The 16,424-nt window shown below is 37.2% G+C and overlaps 1 long non-coding RNA gene across 5 annotated transcripts in view; it reads left to right on the plus strand.

The window, feature by feature from the left end:
* The window catches only part of LOC144306284 (uncharacterized), a 31,299-nt gene extending 15,503 nt beyond the window's left edge, over nucleotides 1–15,796 (plus strand). For 3 of the 5 annotated variants that reach the window (XR_013373356.1, XR_013373357.1, XR_013373355.1), the window contains exon 5: nucleotides 939–1,130. This is a non-coding gene — a long non-coding RNA (uncharacterized LOC144306284). Of the gene's footprint in view, nucleotides 1–938; nucleotides 1,131–12,990 lie in introns of those variants that run through there. The other 2 variants (XR_013373358.1, XR_013373359.1) reach the window with 1 other exon arrangement.
* The last annotated feature ends 628 nt before the right edge of the window (nucleotides 15,797–16,424 follow it).

Consider the following 16,424-nt stretch of genomic DNA (forward strand, 5'->3'; position numbering starts at 1 on the left):
AGTTCCATGTCTCTAAAATGAGGGTTATAGTAGTGAGGATGAAACCAATGAAAATATCCAAAACATATAAAACAATCCTTGACAAAATATAAGCACTTATATGCAAGAGCTTCATTATTATTTTATTTTTTATTTTTTAGAGGGAGAAGGACAAGAGAGAGGGAGAGAGTGACTCTTAAGCAGGCTCCATGCCCAGTGCAGAGCTCAACCCAGAGCTCAATCCCACCACCCTGGGATCGTGACCTAAGCCAAAATCAAGAGTCAAACGCTTAACTGAGCCACTCAGGCACTCTATTATTATTTATTTTTATTTTTATTATTATTATTATTATCATTACCTTTCTACATGAAGAAACCTGACCCTTAGTGAGGAAGTCCCTAGACCGAGGTTTGGGTCACATCTAGTCAGTGTTTCACTGTGTAATTTCCTTACCTTTGGGAACCTTAGATTCCCTCACGTAGAGGAGTAGAGTAACAAAAGTAGGCATCCCGGAGGAGTGGTACTGAGCTTTAAGTGAGAAAACACATGTCAGGTACTTAGCATAGTGACTATCAGGGAGGAAATACTATGTGTTTGTGCTAACAATTGATATAATTTTTACTTCCATATAAATATGACTATATATTATATATATATGTATAAATATATTTATATAGGCTCCCATACACTAAGAATATATCTAGTGGCCTATGGAGATGAGCAAATAAGTCATGGCATGGCCAAAATAGTCAGGCTGGTCAGCTTAATTAGATTTCCAGCATCTCAGGTTGTGATTTTAGCTGGAATGCTTTGGAGTTAACAGTGAACTTTGCCTTCCATTAATATTCAGAGGCAGGAAACTATCGGTGTGTATCCAGTAGCAATCTCCTAATAATTATAATTATTTAAACACTGGTAGATCTCCACAAAAAGCTGTCTTTATTTTGCTTTTTATGAGGAATCTCTGAACTGTTGCCTACTGACAATCAAATCTGAAAAATCCAACTCCAACATGGCTGAACGGCTGATGGGTCTTTTGAAGTGACAGCCTTTGGATTAATTAGAAATGAAAGCAGCATGTCACTTCACATGGAAAGCTGGAAGTGCCCCATCTAAACATCCTCCTCAGATAATTAAAATGTGTTGTGTAATGCCAGTTGACTGAGTTTGATTTTTTTTGTTTTTGTTATAGGTGTTACCTCAGGAAGGTTTTCTTCCAGGCAAATTATTATTACTTATAAATTTTAACTTTCATACTATAGCTTTTCAACAAGAGAAGGGAAATAAATCACAATACCTTTGTTTTGTGAATAAAGTTCTCTATACAAATATTAAGAATCATATGGGTGGCTCTTTAAGAAAAACACTAGGCTAATGCAGAAACTTCTGTAAACATCCAGAGCTTTTGAATAAAATTAAAGTAAGAACCTTAAAAAAAAACCTAAACACGGCCGTATTAGTCAGGGTTGTTTAGTGAGACAGGCCCAGGAGAGTGTGTAAGTGTGTGTGTGTGTGTGTGTGTGTGTATGTGAATGCATGTGAGTTTTCATTTCTCAAAAAAATTGGTTGAGGCCATTGTGAAGGCTACGAATCTGAAAGGCTGCAGGACAGGCTGGCTGGCTAGAGACCCAGCGAGGAGTTTAAGTTGCAGCTCGAATGCGAAGGCCGTCTGTTGCAGGAATTCCCTTTTCTTTGGAGGAAGTCAATCTTTCCATAGGGCCTTCAACTGATTGGATGAGGCCCACTTACATTATGGAGGATAAACTTCTCTTTTTCAAGTTCACCGATTGGTTTATTTTCAGTTTTATTTCTTTAACTTTTAGGTATACATGATTTTCTACTTAACAAAATCTCAAAAATATGTACTATATGAAGGAAAGGAATAGTTTTTAAAAATTTATTTAAATTCAATTAACATATAGTGTATTATTGGTTTCAGAGGTAGAGGTCAGTGATTCATCCTCTTATATAACACCCAGTGCTCATTACATCACGTGCCCTCCTTAACATTCGTCACCTGGCTCCCCATACCCCCCACCTCCCCTCCAGCAACCTTGTTTGTTTCCTGTGATTAAAAGTCTACTATGGTTTGTTTCCATCTATGATTTTGTCTTGTATTTTTTTCCTCTCTTCCCCTGTAATCCTGTTTTGTTTCTTAAATTCCACATGTGAGGTCATATGATACTTGTCTTTCCCTGATTGACTTATTTCACTTAGCATAATACCCTCTAGTTCCAACCACGTCATTGCAAATGGCCAGACTTCATTTTCTAATGGCCGAGTGATATTCCATTGTCTATATAGACCACAGCTTCTCTATCCATTCATCTGTTGAAGGGCATGTGGGCTCCTTCCACAGTTTGGCTCCTGTGGACATTGCTGCTGTGAACATTGGGGTACACATGTCCCGGCATTTCACTGCATCTGTATCTTTGGGGTAAATCCCCAGCAGTGCCATTGCTGGGTCATAGGGCAGTTCTACTTTTAACTTCTTGAGGAACCTCCACACAGTTTGCCAGAGTGGCTGCACCAGCCCGCATTCCCGCCAACAGTGTAAGAGGGCTCCCCCTTCTCCACATCCTTGCCAACACCTGTCGTTTTCTGACTTGTTAATTTTCACCATTCTCACTGGTGTGAGGTGGTATCTCCTTGTGGTTTTGATTTGCAGTTCCCTGATGATGAGAGATGTTGAGCATTTTTCATGTGTCTGTTGGCTGTATGTCTTCTTTGGAGAAATGTCTGTTCATGTCTTCTGCCCATTTGTTTGTTGGATTATTTGTTCTTTGAGTGTTAAGTTTAATAAGTTCTTTATAGATCTTGGGTACTAGCCCTTTATCTGATAGGTCATGTGCAAATATCTTCTCCTGTTCTGTTGGTTGCCTTTTGGTTTTGTCGACTGTTTCTTTTGCTGTGCAGAAGCTTTAATCTTGATGAAGTCCCAATAGTTCATTGTTGCCCTTATTTCCCTTGCCATTGGAGACGTGTCTAGCAGGAAGTTGCTGTGGCTTAGGTCAAAGAGGTTGCTGCCTGTGTTCTCCTCTAGGATTTTGATGGATTCCTATCTCATGTTTTGGTCTTTCATCCATTTTGTATTTATCTTTGTGTATGGTATGAGGAAATGGTCCAGGTTCATTCTTCTATGTGGCTCTCCAATTATCTCAACACCCTTTGTTGAAGAGACTGTCTTTTTTCCATGGGTTATTCTTTGTCAAAAATGAGTTGACTATAGAGTTGAGGGTCCATTTCTATTCTGTTCCATTGTTCTATGTGTCTTGATGATCACAGCTTGATAATAGAACGGAAGTCCAGAATTGTGATGCCACCAGTTTTGGTTTTCTTTTTCAATAATCCTTTGGCTATTCAGAGTCTTTTCTGGTTCTATACAAATTTTAGGATTATTTGTTCCAACTCTGTGAAATAAATTGATGGTATTTTGATAGGGATCGCTTTGAATGTATAGATTGCTCTGGATAGCATAGACATTTTAATAGTATTTGTTCTTCCAATCCATGAACAGGGAATATTTTTCCATTTCTTTGTGTTTACTCAATTTCTTTCATGAGTGTTCTAGTTTTCTGAGTACAGATCTTTTGCCTCTTTGGTTAGGTTTATTCCCAGGTATCTTATGGTTTTGGGTGTAATTATAAATGGAATTAACTCCTTAATTTCTCTTTCTTTCGTCTCATTGTTAGTGTATAGAAATGCAACTGATTTCTGTGCATCGATTTTATATCCTGCCACTTTGCTGAATTCCTGTATGAGTTCTAGCAATTTTGGAGTCAAATCTTTTGGGTTTTCCATATAGAGTATCATGTTACCTGCAAAGAGTGAGAATTTGACTTCTTTTTTGCTGACTTGGATGCCTTTTATTTCTTTTTGTTCTCTGATGGCTGAGGCTAGGATTTCTAGTATTATGTTGAACAGCAGCATAGTGGACACCCCTACTGTGTTCCTGACCTTAGGGGAAAGGCTCTCAGCTTTTCCCCATTGAGAATGATATTCACTATGTGCTTTTCGTATATGGTTTTTATGATATCAAGGTATGCTCCCTCTATCTCTACGCCGTGAAGAGTTTTAATCAAGAAAGGATGCTATACTTTATCAAATGCTTTTTCTGCATCTATTGAGAAGATCATATGGGTCTTGTCTTTCTTTTATTAATGTGATGTATCGCATTGATTGGTTTGCAGATGTTGAACCACTCTTGCACTCCAGGAAAAATTCCACTTGGTCATGGTGAATAATCCTTTTAATGTACTGTTGGATCCTACTGGGTAGTATTTTGGTGAGAGTTTTGGCATCTATGTTCATCAGGGTTGTTGGTCTGTAATTCTCCTTTTTGGTGGGGTCTTTGGTTTTGGGATCAATGTAATGTTGGCCTCATAGAAAGAACTGCTTTCCATTTCTATCTTTTGAAACAGCTTCAGAAGAATAACTACTAATTCTTCTTTAAATGTGTGATAGAATTCCCCTGGGAAGCCACCTGGCCCTAGGCTCTTGTTTGTTGGGAGGTTTTTGATTACTTTTTAATTTACTTAATGGTTATAGGTCTGTTCAGATTTTCTACTTCTTCTTTTTTTTTTTTTCTACTTCTTCTTATTTCACTTTTGGTAGTTTATACATCTCTGAGAATGTACCTCTATCTTCCAGATTGCCTAATTTGTTGGCATATAGTTGCTCAGAGTATGTTCTTATAATTGTATTTCTTTGGTGTTGGTTGTGATCTCTCCTCTTTCATTCATGATTTTATTTATTTGAGTCCTTTCTCTCTTCTTTTTGATATGTCTGGCCAGGGTTTATCAATCTTATTAATTCTTTCAAAGAACCAGCTCTTAGTTACATTGATCTGTCCTACTGTTCTTTTGGTTTCTATTTCATCAATTTCTGCTTTTATCTTTATTATTTCTCTTCTCCTGCTGGGTTTCAGGTTTATCTGATGTTTTCTCTAGCTCCTTTAGGTGTAAGGTTAGGTTGTAATATTTGAGATCTTTCTTGTTTTTTTGAGAAAGGCTTGTATTGCTATATACTTCCCTCTTAGGACTGCCTCTGCTGCATCCCAAAGATTTTGAACAGTTGTGGTCTCACTTTCATTTGTTTTCATGAATTTTAAAATTTTTCTTTCAATTTCCTGGTTGATCCATTCATTTTTTAGTAGGATGCTCTTTAGTCTCCATGTATTTGAGTTCTTTCCAAATTTGCTCTTGTGATTGAGTTCCAGTTTCAAAGCACTGTGGTCTGAAAGTATGCAGAGAATGATCCCGATCTTTTGGTACTGATTGAGACCTGATTTGTGATCCAGGATGTGATCTATTCTGGAGAATGTTATATGTCCACTTGAGAAGAAGGTGTATTCTGTTGCTTTAGGATGGAATGCTTTATATCTATGAAGTCCATCTGGTCCAGGGTGTCATTCAAAGCCCATGTTTCCTTGTTAATCTTCTGCTTAGATAATCTGTCCATTGCAGTCAGTGGGGTGTTAAAATTTCCTACTATTGTTATATTATTATCGATGTGTTTCTTTAATTTTGTTATTAATTGGCTTATGCAACAGGCTGTTCCCACGTTAGGGGCATAAATATTTATAATTGTTAGATCTTGTTGGATAGACCCTTTAATTATGACATAATGTCCTTCTTCATCTCTTATTACAGTCTTTGGTTTAAAATCTAATTTGTCTGACATAAAGATTGCCACCCCCCCCTTTCTTTTGATGTCCATTAGCATGATAAATTATTTTCCACCCCCTTACTTTCAATCTGGAAGTGTCTTTGGGTCTCAAATGAGTCTCTTACAGACAGCATATTGATGAGTCTTGCTTTTTTATACAATCTGATACCCTGTGTCTTTTGATTGGGGCATTTAGCCCATTTACATTCAGAATAACTTTTGAAAGATATGAATTTAGTCCTTTTATATTACCTGTAAAGTCACTGTTTCTGTATACTGTCTCTGCTCTTTTCTGGTCAAGTTATAAAGTCCACTGATTTAAAAGTCAATCTCATCTTAAAATAAAAAAAAACTTTTACAGTGACATCTGAAGTCGTGTTTGACCAAACATCTGAGTACCATGGCTAGCCAGTTGACATGTTGCATTAACTAACCATCACAATGGCTGACTTTACCAGAGGAAAAACAGAATTTCATGTACACTAGAATTGTAGAGAATGTTGATCACCACAGCATAGAAGCCACCTGGTAGGTATGACTAGTCCTGGTCATGGGATAGGCTATGCAGAGACAGAGGACAGTGCTTTTTTTTCTTTTCTTTTCTTTTCTTTTCTTTTCTTTTCTTTTCTTTTCTTTTCTTTCTTTTCTTTTCTTTTCTTTCTTTTCTTTTCTTTTCTTTTCTTTTCTTTTCTTTTCTTTTCATTTTTCTTTTCTTCTTTTCTTTTCTTCTTTTTTTTGCTGCACTTTAATTCCATTTTTCCATTTAATTTTTAAACTGCTTTATTGAGATCTAATTGTTAAACAAAAAACCACATGTATTTAACGTATACAATTTGATGAATTTTGACATGTCCATATACCCATGAAACCATCAGTATAAAGTAGTAAACGCATTCATCACATTCAGAAATTTTCTCATGCTTACCTGTTTTTGTTTTTATTTTTTGTTTTGTGCTAAGAACACTAACATGAGCTCTACTCTATTAATTTTTTTAAGTGCACAATACACTATTGTTAACCACCGGCACTATGCTAGGTCTCTAGCAGGTCTCTAGAATGCATTCATCTTGCACAACCCATTGAAAACAACTCCCCATTTTCTCTCCCAACAACCACTGGCAACACCTTTCCACCCTCTACTTCTATGAATTTTACTATTTTAGACTTGCCGTGTGAGTGAGATCATACAGTATTCGCCCTTTCATGGTGCTTATTTCACTTAACGTAATGTCTTTTGGGTTCATCTATGTTGTTGCAAATGGCAGGATGTCCTTTCTTAAGGCCAAATAATATTCCACTGCATGCACACACCACATTTTCTTTAACCATTTATCCATTGAGGGACACTTAGATTGTTTCTATATTTTGGCTATTGGGAGTGATGCTACCACGAACATGAGAATGAAGATATCTCTTCCAGAGTCTGGTTTCTTTTTTGATATATATCCAGAAGTGGGATTGCTGGATCATACGGTAATTCTATGTTTAATTTTTTGAGGAACTTCCACATTGTTTTCCACTGCAGCTGCACCATTTCATATCCCTGAGACAGTGTATAAGTATTCCAATTTCTCCATCAACATTTATCTCTTGTTTTTTTTGTGTAGTAGTCATTCTATTAAGTAGTAGTAGTCATTCTATTAAGTAGTAGTCACACCTATTAAGGTGTGAGGTGATATCTCACTGTGATTTTAAACTGCATTTCCCTAATGATTAGTGATGTTGAGCAATTTTTACATCTGTTGGCCATCATATGCCCTCTTTGGAGAAACATGCATTCAGGTCCCTTGCCTATTTTTCTTTCTTTCTTTCTTTCTCTCTCTTTCTTTCTTTCTTTCTCTCTCTTTCTTTCTTTCCTTCTTTCTTTCTTTCTTTCTTTCTTTCTTTCTTTCTTTCTTTCTTTTTCTTTCTTTTTTCTTTCTTTCTTTCTTCTTTCTTTCTTTCTTTCTCTCTTTCTTTTTTTCTTTTTCTTCTTCCTCTTTTTTTTTTTTTTTTTTAGTAGGCCTCTTGTCCACCATGGAACCCAACAGGGTTTGAACTCACAGCCCTGAGAACAAGATCTGAGCTGAGGTCAAGAGTTGGAAATGCTTCATGGATTGAGCCACCCAGGTGCCCCCTTTGCCTATTTTTAATTGGATTATTACTTTTATTTTATTTTTTGCTATTATTATATTTTGCTATTGAGTTGTAGGAGTTTATTAAATATTTTGGATATTAACCACTTATCAGATAGTTTGTAAATATTTTCTCCCATTCTGTAAATTGCCGTTAGACACTGTTGATTGTTTCCTTTGCTGTGCAGAGTTTTATAATTTGATATACTCTCACTTGTTTAGTTTTGCTTTTGTTGACTGTGCTTTTAGGGTCATATCTAAGAGATCACGGGCCAAGAAGATCTTCCCGATGTTTGTTTGTTTGTTCTCATAGACATTTTATAGTTCTAGGTCTTATGTTTAACTCTTTAACACATTTTGAGTTCATTTTCTGTGTATGGTGTAAAACATGGGTCCAATTTCACCTGGATATCCAGTTTTCCCAGTACCATTTGTTAAAGAAACTATATTTTCCCTTTGTGTACTCTTGACACCCTTGTTGAAGATTAGTTGACTGTATGTGTGGGGTTTTATTCTAGGCTTTGTATACTGTTCTATTTCTCTATATGTCTATCTTTATTCCAGTACCATACAATTTTAATTAATTACTTTACAGATTTAAGACAATCTCTATCAAAATCCCAATACTTTTTTTTTTTAAGACAAAGAAAAAAATTCTAAAATTCATGTGGAGGCACAAAACCCCCAAATATCCAGATCAAGGTTGAGAAAGAAGGACACAGTTGGAGGAGACAGTATCTCGAGTGGGTATGGATTAAATACTGAAACTGAAGCTCCTGCTTAAGTCTGGATGGGTATGGTTCTAAGGAAAGTAGAACTTTGAAAAAAACAAGCCATGTATTCACTCTGGAAGGCCACAAGAAAGCTTATCTGAGGTATAGATCAGAGTGGGGAAAAGATAAGCCTCCCTTGAAATGTAAAACCTATGATCTCATAGATTTAGAGTCTGAATTTTAATTACCTTTGTGTTGAAGAAATCTCAGGATAAAAGATTAACAGTAAAAGTTAGATTCAGAGCAGAGATTCCACTGGGACAAGAAGTAGAAATAAGATGAAAAGTTCCCCATAGGTACATTTCAATAACCCTGACACTACAGAGAAAAACAAGTGTTTCTTAAATGAGGGCAAAATAAAAATCAGAAATCATGCAAAAACACTCTATTTTTTTTATTAGATGGCAAAAAATAAAAGAGAGAGGATAAAGATGTCTCCTACAGGGACTGGAAAGACTAGAAAATGAGACAAACTATGACACGTATTTAAAGTGATTTAGAGAGAAAAACAATAAGTATAAAATGCATGTGGGTATAAAGCAATACATTGTACATAGTCAGGGTTTGGAAAGAATGAAAGATAAATTGTAGAAAAAACAGGCAGTTATTAAAATTAAAAATTCAGTGCGCAGATTCAATGTCAGAGTAGGCATAGCTAAAAGGAGTATTAATGAACTAGAATCAGAGCTGAGAAAATTAGCAATAAAAATAATAGCAATAACAATGAAAAGACCAATACTATCTGATTGCATACTCTGTGCAAGTCACTGGAACTGCTTTGTGGCTAAGTTTTTTAATTCTTACAGATATTCTTTGAGGAAAGCAGCACAAGGATCCAGCAGATGTAATAGTTTTAGCTTAATCGAGGAATATACAAATATAAATTCGAGATGTATTATGATCCAAAAGTAAAATTTTAGACTATGAGCAGTAACAATAGTTGTGGCCAGAAAAGCTCTCTATTTGAACTACCCAAATCCATAAGCCTGAGTATTGTAAACTTTAAGATTAAAAAAGAGGAAAAGATGTATAGAAAAGAAATTCTAAATAATTTAAGGAAAAATTAAAAGTTAGAACTCGAGTCAAGTTACCTACATTCCAATTTAGATTCTCTTACTTTTATTCCTTTAATAACCTTAGATAATTTACATAATCTGTTTTTCCTCTGATTTCTCATCTATGAAATGGGGATATTAATAGGACTTTATATGGTCAGCTTCTGGGCAGTTAAGCTAGGTTTGTGCTGTCCCTGCTCAATTTTTTAAAATAAATTTCTTATTTTGGGCTAATTTTAGATTTACAGAAATATGGCAAACATATCACAGGGGATTCTGGGGTATCATTTACCCAAGTTCTTCTTTTCTTTTAATTTAAATTCAATTTGCCAATAGATAGTACATCATTAGTTTCAGATGTAGTTTTCAATAATTCATCAATAGCATTTAACACTCAGTGCTTATCACATCACGTGCTCTCCTTAATGCCCGTCACCTAGTTATCCCATCCCCCGCCCACCTCCAGTGGGCTAGCAGTTCCAGTGACTAGCACAGAGTATACGGTCAGATAGTATTGGTCTTTTCATTGTTATTGTTATTATTTTTATTGCCAGTTTTCTCAGCTCTGATTCTAGTTCATTAATACTCCTTTTAGCTATGCCTGACATTGAATCTGCGCACTGAATTTTTAATTTTAATAACTACCTATTTTTTCTACAATTTATCTTTCATTCTTTCCAAACCCTAAGTACAGTGTATTGCTTTATATCCACATGCATCCTGTCTAAGAGTAACATGTCATAAAACCAAGAAATTAAAAGAGGTATAATACTATTAACTAAAGTCTTGACTTTCTTTGGCTTCCACTCATTTTTTCGCTAACACCTTTTCCTGGCTCAGAATCCAGTGGGAATTTTGCTGCATTTCACCATCTCCATCCATTTCTATCTTGCTTCTAATTTCATTAGAAGCAGTTGACAGCCAACTGCCAATTTAAACCTTGACAGCTTGCAAGAACACGGATCATGCATTTTGTAGAATGTTCATCAATTTGTGTTTGTCTTGTTTTTCGCACGATGAGCCTGGTGTTATGGGTTTTTGAGAGGAATATAACAGAGGTGAAATATCCTTCTCATCGCATTGTAATAGGCTACGTGATATCATGGGATTTAGGACTTGGGATTTTACTCCCAACCATGTGGTTTTAGTGGTTCCTGCCAGTTTATCCACTGTCAATTTACTATTTTTTCCTTTTGATATACTCCATTCTTTTGAAGTGAGTCATTAAGACCAGTCTACATTCAAGGAAAGGGAAATTAAGTTCCACTTTCTGCAGGGGGAGGAGGGTGTAGCTTCATGTATTATTTGGAATTCTTCTGTAAGGAAGATTGGTTCCTTTTTCATTTATTTATTCTTTAATAATTTATTTATATCACTGTGGCCTAAACCTTTAGTCAATTTTATGGCAATTTTATATATAGGGTAATATTCTGGGGTCTACTAAATTACCTCAAATATCAACCAAAAATTCTAGACTCTCATGGGCTCCAAATAAAATATATTTTACCTCTTAAAATGGATTTGGAAAGTTCCCATATGCGTAAAAGATCTATGCATCTAAATTCCCTGAACTTTTACTAACCTGACAATTGAAGGGTTGGCTTAATGACATTGATTTAAAATTTTGTCCAAGAAGTATGGATATTTTAAGATATATTAATTGACTGTAGATTCCAATACTCCATTATTTACTTTGTTTTGAATTCAATAGTGACTAAACAAAACAGATGAATGTGCTGCTACAAATACAAGTTTAGTTTACTGAATCTGCAAACCTGATTATGAAGCTGTTTAATGCTGTTTAACCTAATGTGTTTCCTCCTTATTTGGCCACAGAAATATTGCATGCATGTGTGCATGCGTGCATGTGTGTGTGTGTGTGTGTGTGTGTGTGTGTGTGTGTGACTGTGGCATTAGTCTCAACCCAGTTGGGAAAATGCTTAAGACATTTTTCCAAATTATATTTTTCTGCCTACTGTCTCTAATATATGCTCCTGTGAGTATTTTCATAGTATATAGAGTGAGCATAGCTATTTGAACACTTTAAAATATATTAAATAAATAAAAATGCATTATTTGTATAATGATAATAATCTGTCTTGGTTCAGGATGAATACAGAATTTTGTCATTATCCAAAAGGAGAGCTTTTCTATGAAAACTTTCATAAGTAGAAATGGCATGAAGTGAAGAAGCACTTACCATTAATATATGGAAAAAACTTTGAGCATTCTCAGACCCCCAAAATACCCTCTCTTAAGCTTTCCTGATACCTTAGGACACATCTTGCTAACAGATACACAAAATAAATTGAAATAAAACATGGATGCTCAAAGACACAGTTCAAAGCTCTGGCGGACTGATGCTGCGATGCTGGGTACAGTTTCTGGGGACAAAGAATGGCAGGGCCATTCTGTTCTGAGTATGTGCTGTCTCTATAACTGTTCTCTGAAACAGATGCTGAATGCTGGTTTTGCTTTTTGTTTTTTGTTTTTTTCATAAAAGCAAACATTCTTTTTTGGGTTTCTTTTGATTAGCAAAAAAAGATCCTAACATAAATCTTTCACAAAAGCAAAGTGGCATAGCACAAACTTTGAAGACCAAGGAATACCTGTCCATTCTTATCGTATTCCTTATTGCTCATATGGAGGTAAACAATGCCATCCTAGTCAAGGGGAAATTTGAATTAATAACGATAATGATAATAGTTCACATGAGGTACCAAGCATTATTCTGAGAAGTACTTTTCCATGTATTACCAGATTCAATATGCTTAATAACTTCGTAAGTTAGGTACTACTGTTTCTCCCATTTTATAAATGAGAAAGCCAATGCCAAGAAAAATGATCTAGTTTCCCCAGAATTACAAAGCTGGTAAGTGGCGGAGCTGTAGGTGCGTGTTCCAAGTACAGGAAATGCTCAGAAGTCAAAACAGAAGACAGGAAAAGCTGGAAGAAGCGCTGGGAAGGAGGGACACTCAGACACGTGGGGGAGGCCAGCTCCCCTCTCACATCCCTCAAAGCCTCTTCAGTTCTGAGAGTTCTTTTTTTATCTTATTTGTAATTGGCACATAGAGGAGCTCGGAAGACTTCACAGTTTTTCAGGCAAGTGGAAGTCTAAGAGTCTCATTTTGATTGAGCAGCCTGACAGGGTCTTGGGGTAGTTCACAGCCTTGCTAATATATCGTATCACTTAGTAGGTGTCCAGCTGCCAGAAACAGACAATTTCAAGACCAGATAACGTAAGCAGTTACAGGAAATTTAACATCTCATAGAACAAAGAATCTGAGGCAGGATAACCTTAGGGTTTGCTAACTGAGGAGCTCCACCCTGTCATTCAGGATTTGGGTCTTTTTTGTTGGCCTATTCAGCTGTCTTCAAGCTTCTCCACCCCCATGTTGCAGGATGGCCACTACAGTTCCATGCGCGAGGTCCTGACGCGACAGTTTCCAAGGAAAGAAGAGGAACTGTCTTTGCTTGATCAACTGATGAACGTATGCCCACCCATAAAAGAATCACCAGCTAAGGGAACGGGATTGCTATGGAAGGCTAAGATTGATCTAGATTTGCCCTCTTCTGGGGATTGGGCCATTTTCCTTGAGCATATACACAGAAGAGGGTGGATGCTCTGCAAGACAGAATTGGAGGACGAATGCTGGAGGGACAACCAGTAGTCTGTTACAAATGTCTTCATCCTCTATCGGTACTTGTTGAGATTGAGTGCAATTATTGTGTTTTCAGAGAAGTGTGGAATCCTTTTAAAACTACAAGAACACTGTTGTGCCCAAGATTGCGAATCCGAGAAACCACCGAGGAGCCGACACCGATGCAAGTGCACGAGGGTTTATTAGCAAGCTCGAGCTTGGGTCCAAGTGTACCCGACACAGCGGAGCAGGGACTTGGGGACTTGGGCCTCGAAGTGGGTTACAGCTGGGTTTTTTTATAGGCTGGTCTAGGGGATTTTCAGAAGGGGTGCAAGAATTTCTCCAAGTTCTGTTTACATTCTGATGTGGGGCTTTCAAGGGCATTGAGCTCTGTTCTCATTCTAATATGAGACTTTCTACCATGGGCGTGGGCTCTGTTGTCTTTCTGATATGGGATTACCTGCCGAGGACACTGAGGACATTCTGCAGTTTTTCCCGTAAAGTTCAGCTCTTATTCACAGGGACCCTAAGATGGCTGTATTTGTGCTAATGCTAAACTTTAGGTGGGATGGCCTTAATTTTTCTCGGCCTCCACAAACAGAACTAGAAGAACTCCTTTTAGTATTCACTGCTAACTGTTTTCCTCTTTTTGCCCTTATTTTTCTTATAGCTGTTCTGGCTTCTACTGGATTTGTGCTATAATCTAATATACAGTCTTTGCTAGCATTTTCCCCATTAATTTTTACTTATGTAAATTATGTTTTTTTCTGATGTTAGTCTGAATATATTTCAAAAATATTTTCCTGGGATCCCTGGGTGGCGCAGCGGTTTGGTGCCTGCCTTTGGCCCAGGGCGCGATCCTGGAGACCCAGGATTGAATCCCATGTCAGGCTCCCGGTGCATGGAGCCTGCTTCTCCCTCTGCCTATGTCTCTGCCTCTCTCTCTCTCTCTGTGTGACTATCATAAATAAATAAAAATTAAAAAAAAATATTTTCCTGACCTAAAATGAAGAATTGTAAAAGTAATCAATAGTTTTTGGTGAAACTCATACTGCTTTTATTTTGGGAAAATTTTTGGGTAATCCCATGGTATTCTGTTTGCTATTTGTATCGTTTTAAGTGATGCGAATGAACATAGCTTAGGTACTGAAATGAAAATATATAATGGTCTTGAAATAATTTTCACTACTCAGGTGAGTAAAAGTTACAGCCTTGTAACTTCTGCAAAATTAAACTCAGTGATAAGGAGATACCAGACTGAGAACCTTATTCTCTAAGAGTTAGAGTTGGAAGAGACAACTGAATCTTTACATTTGCTGGCAACTAAAATCTCTGCCAACTGTCCAGTTTTCAATTTTTGGTTATAGTTGAAAAACTAACATATATGCCCTTTGTTGGGCACAGGGAATGCTGAATGAATTTAACATTAATGATTTTTTTCCTTTGCTCTGATCAAAGACAGAGCAGCAATTAAGAGCTGTTTCAAACCCTTAGAAACAAATTAGGAGTATTTTAGCAATTAGCATTACAAGATCTCTTGCGTTTGAGACCCCCTGCAGCAAAGAGTTAATGTTTAAACTATTTAAAATTCAGTGGTGGTTAATAAGGCAGTTTTAAGGCTCTTATTTCCTGACTGCATCACATTTGTCTTACGCAGCTTTTCAATTATTCCAGCCACTTTTAAAGAAACAAATTCTAATTTCACTGCAGTTTCAGGTGAGGATTTTAGCACCTTAATTCATGGGCTACATTTGGATTTATGCTGTGAGCCACCTTTGGATACAGTCACATTTCCAAATTTAAATGTTAGAAATGGAACCCCCAAATTTCCTTTATTTCTTAAAACACAAATTCCCTGAGTCTCTCTTGTGGTCCTTGTCTCAGTCATGAGGAAAATATGGACTAAGTTCATTCACTTCTTCTAATAAATGATGTATTCTTAATAAAAATTGGCTCCATAATCCATTAACGGTTGTTGAGCTCATACTGTGTGAGAAGCAATATGTTATGCATACACTGAGAAATCGAACATTTCTAAAGCAAGTCTTGGCTGTGAAGGAGCTCACAGGGAATTGGGGCAGATAGCCACAGAATCAAACATGGGCAAACACAAGGCTACACAAGGAGGTTGATAGAAATGCCAAAGACAGGTTTGTGCCCTTGGTCTCAAAGGGGAGTGTCTTGGAGAGTCCATGATGGAGGAGGTCATCAAGAGGACGTGAAGGCTGGTTGACACAAGAGCTGGACACAGGCCATCTGTTCGATATACTTGACTGAGCTCAGCTAAGGCATCTATATAAACTCTAAGATTCTGGCGACAGCAGCAGAGATCTACTTATCTTGGGGCCACAAAACAAGCCTAGTAAGTTCCCTTTCGTGTTGAACCCCACCATGGTTGCAGTCCTTTATAGCAGCTCTGTGATACTCTTTTGGTGGTCTGACCACCCCCGGTGCCCGCTCCTTTGAGTATGTTGCCTGTGATTCTTGCGTCTCCTGAATCTGTTAGCATTTACCAAAGTCACACATTGAGTTTTGATGATTAAAAAAAAAAAATGGTTTTCTTCCTCTTTGGGAGTTTTTTTCCCCCTTCCCATTTGGTGGAGTTGTGCTCATCCAATCAATATGCAAATTAATTATGTTTGTTCTCCAGGGTCCCTAGCAATGCAAGCAAGTCTTCCTTTGTTCATCAGAGGTTTGATTGCATCTCTCTTCAAAGCCATGCAACTCTCTGTTTTAAAGAAATATGGGGATCCCTGGGTGGCGCAGCAGTTTGGTGCCTGCCTTTGGCCCAGGCCGCGATCCTGGAGACCCGGGATCGAATCCCACGTCGGGCTCTCGGTGCATGGAGCCTGCTTCTCCCTCTGCCTATGTCTCTGCCTCTCTCTCTCTCTCTCTCTCTCTCTCTCTGTGTGACTATCATAAATAAATAAAAATAAAAAAATAAAAAATAAAAAAAAATCCTTAAAGAAATATGGCTCTATAGCACTTACAGCCAAGAATTCTGAGCCAACCTCAGCCAGTCGTACAGTAACAGGGATGGGGGCTGCTGAGGTCTTTCAGAGACCAAAGGGAAGATTGGTGGAATGTCCTTTCCAGATTGTATTCTTCCCTCCCATAGGTCTTGGAATCTTCTGCACTGTCTTGAATGACAGGGAGAGGGCTGTTGACTTCCCTGTGAAGACTTCTTTAGTCCT

This window comes from Canis aureus, chromosome 36 (assembly GCF_053574225.1).
Source record: "Canis aureus isolate CA01 chromosome 36, VMU_Caureus_v.1.0, whole genome shotgun sequence".
NCBI classification, from domain to species: Eukaryota; Metazoa; Chordata; class Mammalia; order Carnivora; family Canidae; genus Canis; species Canis aureus.